This window comes from Myotis brandtii, unplaced genomic scaffold (assembly GCF_000412655.1).
Source record: "Myotis brandtii unplaced genomic scaffold, ASM41265v1 scaffold670, whole genome shotgun sequence".
In the NCBI taxonomy this organism is placed as follows: domain Eukaryota; kingdom Metazoa; phylum Chordata; class Mammalia; order Chiroptera; family Vespertilionidae; genus Myotis; species Myotis brandtii.
In genome coordinates, this window is record NW_005370611.1 from 3,213,188 (window position 1) to 3,221,751 (window position 8,564).

Consider the following 8,564-nt stretch of genomic DNA (forward strand, 5'->3'; position numbering starts at 1 on the left):
TTAGGACACTCCTTCCCCCCTTGGTCTGCCTGATCAACTCTACTCAAGAGTCACCTCCTCAGCAGCATTTTCTGCCTCCTCTCTCCAGGGTATGACTATTACACCTCTACAACAACATCCTCTTAGAACCCTGTGTTGTAATCCTTTGCTTAAACTTCTGTTCCCCTGCTGGCTGTTGAATTCCCCAAGCAGGGATTATGATTTATTCAATCTTGGCATCCAACGTCTAGAACAGTGTCTGTTCAGCAAATGTTTCAACAAATGAGTGAAGAAACAAATGAATAATTAAATTCTTAAATTGTCTTGGGAGTTGACTAGCCATGAATGAATCTCCTGGTGATAGATTCAGTACCTCCTGAGACAGCGCCACCTACATTTAGATGAGTCAACATTTAGAAACATCTTGAAACTTTCACTCATTGTTTTTTCTGTTTACTGAAGCCATATAGAGCACTCTCTTCCAAATGAGAGAACACCTTCAACTATCTGAAGAATGAGATGATTTCTCGCTCTCTTAACTGGACTAAGCTAAGTATCTCTAGTTCAATTTGATTCAATTCAATCAACATTCTTAGCTACCTACTAAGTGTCAAGCATTAGGCGAGGCCCTGAGAAACAAGAACAAATGAGGCATGGACCCTGCCCTCAAGGAATGACCAGTCTACTAAGGAAGACAACTGTGTAAACAGATCATTACAATTTTGAAAACAAGTACAAAAATAGCATATTCAAGGTAAGGTATTTCCATTAATGGTAGCCCCAAATTAAAATATAGCTTTTAATAGATGGGAAACTTTTTTCTTTTAAGTTCAATTTTAGGAACCATATAAAATACTAGAGGCCCAGGGCACGAATTCGTGCACACTGAAAGGAAATTAATTAGAAGAAATATTTTAATATCGCTATTCGCCCTTTTTCTATAATAGAAGTGTCAATTAAATTCACGATCGACAATGACAGATTGAAACACACGCATGAGATTGGCGCCAGCGAGAGCTTTATATATATATAGATAAACTTGCTTAATTAGACCTGCTTTTTGATTTAGCTAAACTTTTCCCAGCCCAGTGAAGCACCCCAACTTCTCTTTCAGGTAATTGTCAGCAACAGTAAATATCAACACGAAGCAGATTATTATTGTAGATCACACAGGGAGAACAAAGGGTAAAATATTTAACTGCAGCAGTGTTTGACTATATTCTGCACAGTGAGAAAACCTGAAGTCATTTTCAAGGTTCACCATTTCTTACGTCTTTTCAGTTGGGTCAAGTTTCTAAGCTTTCTAAATCTCTGTTTTCCGGCTAATGAAAAGAAAACAGGATTCCACTGAGTCTCCTATCTACCTACCCCAGGACTTCTGTGAGGATCAAATGAGATGAGGCACAGGGAAAATGCTTCGCAGACATTTGGTTAAAGTGTGAAATGTATGCACCTGGTTATAAAGCAGTGATGTTCCTGGGCTGAAGAAACTCCAAAGAGGCTAGTCGCTAGGGAGAGGAAGCCGGGCTTTGTTACGTGACGTCATTACCCGGCGCCCACAATGACCATTTCGGGCTGGGCTGGGCTGTGGGCTGCATTTTGCACCATGGGGTCTCGGCAGTGTGGGCTGCAATTTGGTGGTGGTGGGGCCTGTGTCCCACTTGGGGGAAGCCGAGTATTGTTTTGTGGGTGCCAGGTCCGCAGTGCCATTTCTCTGTAAGTGGCCAGTGTGCATCACAGCAGCTCCTGTGTTGAGTGTCTGCCCCCTGGTGGTCAGTGCCAGTCATAGAGACTGGTTGGACGGTCGGACACTTTGCATATTAGCCTTTTATATATATAGATTTCTTTTACCTCAGTCATGACTGGCAACTACTGTATTTGAGGCATGATGTTCTTGTTTCAAAAAATAGATAAACCAAAGATTATTAAAATCTTAAATAGCACTAAAAATGTAAATAAATAGTTGAATGTAGATGAATCAGTCACCATTATTTCTGCTAACATCAATTATATGTTATATCAATATTTTATCTCCCTTTCAAATTCCAAAGTGGTAGGTCATAAGAGTAGATGATGGGAATTGAAAACTAGAAAGATATGATCATTATCAATGCTTATCAGTATCATAAGAGCTAGCATTAACATTTTATAGCATTAGAAGCTTTATGCTTATGAAACTTTACTAATAAACTACTAAATCTAAAAAATAATCAAATGTATGCATATATGACAAAATTCAACTGTTTAAAAGATTTTATAATAAAAAGTCTAGCTTTCTAGCAACACAGTTCCCCATCCCAGGGTCCAACCATTGTATGGTATTCCAGAGATATACAGTGGGGCCTTGACTTACGAGTTTAATTTGTTCCGAGACCGAGCTCGTTAACTCAAATTACTCTATCAACTCAATGCAAAAAATGGGCCAAGAGACAGCTGGTATCTCAAAAAACTCGTTAGTCAAGGCCCCACTGTACTAGACGTTCTAAGCATATGTACAACAGACACACACACGTGAATATATGTATACACACACATTTCACATAGCGGCAGTATATTATGCTTACTGTTCTGCACCTTGTATTTTTTACTTAATAATATTGATAATAGTTTTTTATATTAACATTCTACAGTTCATTTTATAGCATGATGTGGTGGTAGAGAGGCGTTTGGGATCATACAGACCTGGTTCAAATACTAACTGTGCTTGCCACCTCAGAGCTATGTGACCTCACTTGCCTGTTCTGAGGTCTTCATCTATAAAATAGGAGTTAACACTACACAAGTAACAATTCCAGGCATATACTAAACATTCAATAAATAGTAGGTGGCTTTCTTTTCCTTCCCTAAATTAGAAAGTTGGAGAAGTTAAAATTTTTAAACAGCAATCAATAGAAGAGGTGAAGTTATTTTCTTATAAGTTACTAAACAAGATCTGCTGAAATTAAGCATAACTCTAGAAAATATAAGAGATCATAAAGGGTCCTTTTTCAATTATGACAACATTTAGATATAGTTTATGTGTGTTTGTGTGTGTGTGTATGCGCGCGCGCGCTTGCGCTTTCTATGCAGTTATAATACATGTATTTCTAGGTGGAGAGAGTTAAAGCTAACTAGCTGTCTCAGGTCACCAAGCAGATTTTTTCATCCCAGAAAAATGAGCAGGGTTGCAGCCAGTATATCCCTTGAGTGGCTGACTCAGGCATTTCAATGCATGCTTTAGCTTTGTACTTCCAAGAGAGGATTAGATCACAAGAACTTTGGCAGAAATTCCTACAGTTTCCAGTCACTGCCAATGGCAGAGACTTGCCTTTTGAACTATTTAAGGCAGTATACCAACTATTGGGCTACCAATTGAGGGAACTTAAAGACATTCTAAATGACTAATCTTGAATATTATAATGGTTAGGAAAGGATCCTTCATGATCTACTCCGAAGTTCATTCAATCACACAGTATCACTGAACTGATCACTGCACACATCTATATATATATAAATAAAAGCCAAGTGACTGGAATAACAGGACAGGAATGACCAGTCGCTATGACCTGCACTCGGCCGGCCAACCAGCCTGATCAGGGGCGGGGCCAGCCGGCCAACCTCCAGCAGCCCCCCGCCCAAGCAGGACCCCACCTGTGCATGAATTCGTGCACTGGGTCTCTAGTATTTAAATAAAACAGACATACATACATTGCCTATTGCATGGCTTTTTTCAGAGAGCTATGAGTTTCATTTGAGTTGACAACAATGATACCCACCCCCATCTACCTGGCCATTTATAATGGCTGAAGAACTATGAATAGACATCTATTTCTAATTTGCCTGAGATATGGGAAGATGGAGAGTTAATGGTGCTGTTTTAGTCCTATACTTAGATCTTCCAAGTTGCCACAGTGTTTTAACCTGGATACTTGGATGAATAAGCAAAGCCTCTATACCCCCATGTGCACTCAGAACCCTCAATACATTTCAGAATTATTTCATTTTTCCTGAAAAAGATCATCCTAAAAATGTTTAATTAAACACTGATGTCTGCAGTGTTTTAGGTATAGAAGTTAATTTTCTTTCTTCTATGTACTAACCACTCTTATTAAAAGTGAAGGGGGCTGTCTCCATCCTAAAAGCATCACTGTAGCCCTTTCTATTTAGAGTAACAAAACGCATATGTGTACTGTACAACTACCTGGAAAGATATCTAGAAGGATTTTTCATCAAAATATCAATAGTGCTCATATATAGGTGTAGGAATGCCTTTTTTTCTTCTTCATGTAGGTCTGTATATCTTCATGTAGTTTGAAATTTTTATGAGTCCATATCATTTATACCAAAAGAAACACTTAAAAAATGAAGAAAACTTATCCCGAAACCTTGCTCAAACTTTAAACATGGAACCACCTTAAAGTGAAATCTTGCTAGCCTTCAAAAGCTATAATGCACTGGATGGGATCCAGGAGCCAACTGATAATTACGGAATTCCATCCTCTAAAGAACAGGGTTTATGGGGGGGGTCTATGTATTTTAATGAGGTACACTGCTATTCTGGTTTGGGACATTAGGCAGCAAACAATTTTAAGTAAAAGATTATTCAAAATATACTTCATAGTCAGACATAGGCTATGGCTGTTAATACAAATATTCCAGTAAATCAATCACCTTCTCTTATGAACACAACCTCTCACAGAATCATTATTTTCCTCTTTACCCCTAAACTTATCTTTTTCTTATCCTATCCAGTGACCTTTACTGTGAGTTTAAGTGAAACTAAATGGATTGGACAATGTGGAGAGAATGGTGCCAATTATTTCCCCTGCTTTTGCAAGCAAGTTTGTTTCTAGGTTATCCTTAGGGAGGAAAAGTTGGCTTTTCATTTTGCTCACAAATGAGTTATGTTGACATCACTGTTAAAGTATTCTCCCAAGAGGTTTCTCCTTAACCACATCCCAAGATTCTCAAATCAGGAATCTGATAAATGGCCACTAAAAACATTAGGGAGGAAATACTTTCAGAAAAAAGTCCTTTATGTTCTCAACTCGCAGGTGCTTTCAACTCGTCTCCTACCACTTGGGGTCTGAGTAGACTGCAGTGTAGGGTTTACCAATGTAAACCCTGAATGTGTTCAGAATCATCCTGGTTTTACTACACCTTTCCATTTTATTTTTATTTTTTTAAATTTTTATTGTTGAAGGTATTAAATGTGTCCCCTTTTTTTTCTCCCATTGTATACCTTTCATTTTTAAAAATATACATATTTTTATTGATTTCAGAGAGGAAGGGAGAGGGAGAGAGATAGAAACATCTATGATGAGAGATATCGATTGGCTGCCTCCTGCACCCCCCCGACTGGGGAGCGAGCCCACAACCCAGGCATGTGCTCCAACCAGGAATAGAACCTGGGACCCTTCAGTCCGCAGGCTGACGCTCTATCCACTAAGCCAAACCAGCTAGAGCTACCTTTCCATTTTAAATTAACATTGCATATTCACCAATCTGTTGAGCTCCTGGTATGTGCCAGGAACTGTTTTAGAAACTTAAGCTAATACATCTGTGAACAAAACATGCAAAAAAAAAAAGATGTAATTAATAAGTAAATTATATTCCAGAGAAACAAAAACTTATGTTTACATTAAAGCCTGTACATTAATGTTTTAGCAGTTCTTTTTATAAGTGTCCTGGAAACTGGAAACAACCCAAATTTCCTTCAGTGGGTGAATGGATACACTGCAGTATAGCCACAGCATAGAATACTACTTGGCAATAAAAAGGAATGAACTACTGATATACTCAGCGACTTGGATAAATCTCAAAGACATTATGCTCAGTAAAAACAGCCAGTGTCAAAATGTTACATACTGCCTGATCCCATTATTGAAAAGACAAACTATACGATGAACAGACCAGCAGTTGCCAGGGGTTAGGGATGAGGAGGATGTGATGATTACTTGGAGTATGGAACTGTCCTGTATTCTGACTGTGGCGATAGACATAAGAATTTATACATGTGTTAAAATTCACAGAACTGTATGCCATAAAAGCGATGTACTGCATGAAAAAAATTTTTTAAAGTAAATGATATAGTATTTAGTAGATGTTAAGTGTTGCAGAAAAGGAATGAAAGTAAGAGAAGATGGATCAGGAGTGCTAGGGAATTCTAAATAAGGTGGTTAGGGTAAGCCTCATAAAGACAACATTTGAATGAAGACTTAAAGGATGTGGGGGAGTTAGTCATGCAGATGTGGGAGATGCACTCCTGACAGAGGGAATACTGTTAAAACAGTAAGGGAAGCCATTGTGACCAGCGCAGGGTAATAGGGGGAAAGACTAGAAAATGGGGTCATAAAGGAAAAGGTGTGGGAGGCAGATGGTGTAGGGCCTTTTAGGTATCCTAAGGACTTTGGCTCTTATTCTGAAATAGGAAGCCATTGGGCAGTTTTAAACAGAGGAGTGACATGATCTAACATGCATTTTAATCATTCTCACTATGTTGAAAATAGGGTGAAAAAGGTTAGGGCAGAAGCCGGAAGATCAACTGGGAGGTTATTAGAGATGAAAGTTAAAGTAGTTGAACCAGGGTGATAGGAGAGGAGGTGGTGAGTAGTGGTTAGATTCTCTACTAAAAGAAGACCTACTCAGATATCCTGACAGATTGGATAAGAGGAGGGTAAGAAAAAAGTTGAGGATGATTTTGAGACTTTGTCCTAAACAACTGGAAAAATAGAGTTGCCATCAACAGGTTTAGGAGGTAAGATCAGTAAGTTAAGATATTTATTAGACAATCAAGTCCAGCAGGCAGCCAGATATGAGTCTGCAGTTCAGGAGATAGGACTGGGCTGAAACTATAAATTTGGGAATTGTTGGCATGCAGTTGATATTTAAAATCAAGAGACTGGGTAAGATCAGTCAGGGTCCCAGCAGGAAATGAATGGCACAGGATTAATAAAAGGACGACTTGTGAGCAGCAGTGACTTTGAGTCAAATTCAACCAGACTGAAGTGAGCCTGCAGACTGGGAGCTAAGGGGACAAATGCTCCCATCTCACTCTCCTCCCTCTTTCCCTCCAGCATCCTGGGAAGCTTGTTGATATAGTCCATGCAGGTCATCCTCCTGGGAGAGAAAGCAGGTAGAGAAGGAGTGGACCTGGAGGGGCAAATGGAAGACTTTGCAGCACAATCACCAAGGCAGTGAGTATAGATGAGGAAGAGTACATTCCACTATGAAAGGGCTGGAGAGAAGAGAAGGAACAGCAAAAGAGACAGGAGATTTAGACAATAAATAAAGAGAGAGAGAGAGAGAGAGAGAAAGAGAGAGAGAGAGAGAGAGGAGACCCACGAGAGACAAGTACTCCACAGAAACACTAGCTTAAAATATTACCAAGTTTATGCAAACTGAAAAAGCCCTGCTTTGATCTTACTAACCCTGAGTTAGTTCCTTCCTCTTCAATTCACTCCTATAGAAGAAAAAGTGTATGCTATTGTTTCTATTTTCTCCTGTTGCTCCTTAACTCTTCTGAATGAAACTGAATTCTAAAGAGTCACTGACGTTTTCTTACCCAATCCAAAGGCCCTTTCTCAATCCTTAGGTAGGTATGTATGTATGTATGTATGTATGTATGTATGTATTTTTAATCCTAACCTGAGGATACGCTTAGTAATTTTTTTTAAGACAGAGGGAGGGAGGGAGGGACAACTACCATTTTACCTTCTGTTGACCTCATCTTTTGCTCTCACATAATTAAACTGACAAATACTGAAAAGAAAATGAAGATAAATACAAAAATTCCCAATTCCACTACATTTCCTTCCAGACTTTTTAGTCCTTTCTTTAGAATCATACATCTTTCCATGTTACACAAACTCATCATAAGCATCTATATAATAAAAGCCTAAGTGACTGTTAAGGCAGAACAACCACAATGACCAGTCGCTATGATGTGCACTGACCACCAGGGGGAAGACGCTCAATGCAGGAGCTGCCCCCTGGTGGTCAGTGCACTCCCACAGGGGGAGTGCCACTCAGCCAGAAGCTGGGTTCTTGGCTGTCAAGTGCAGCGGTGGTGGCGGGTGCCTCTCCTGCCTCCGCAGCGGTGGTAAGGAGCAGCGAGCTGAGTGGTAAGGAGCAGCAAGCCGAACAAAAGGAGCAGGGAGCAGGCGGGTGGTAAGGAACAATGGGTCCCAGACTGTGAGAGGGTGCAGGCAGGGCTGAGGAGACCCCCCCCACCCCCAGTGCACAAATTTTGTGCACCGGGCTTCTAGTCTATATATAAAAGCCTAAGCGACCGTTAAGGCAGAACAACCAGAACGACCGGTTGTTATGATGTGCACTGACCACCAGAGGGCAGACACTCAATGCAGGCGCTGCCCCCTGGTGGTCAGTGTGCTCCCATAGGGGGAGCGCCACTCAGCCAGAAGCCAGGCTCATGGTTGGTGAGTGCAGTGGCGGTGGCGGGAGCCTCTCCTGCCTCTGCAGCAGTGCTAAGGAGCAGCGAGCCAAACAGGAGCAGCAAGCAGGTGGGCGGTAAGGAGTGAGGGGTCCCGGACTGCGAGAGGGTGCAAGCCAGGCTGAGGGGACCCCCCTCCCCACTGCCAGTGCAC

At 40.6% G+C, this 8,564-nt stretch overlaps 1 protein-coding gene across 2 annotated transcripts in view; it reads right to left on the minus strand.

Moving 5' to 3' along the window:
- SNTB2 (syntrophin, beta 2 (dystrophin-associated protein A1, 59kDa, basic component 2)) overlaps window positions 1-8,564 on the minus strand; it is a 61,306-nt gene that overhangs the window by 38,941 nt on the left and 13,801 nt on the right. The window lies entirely within an intron of this gene.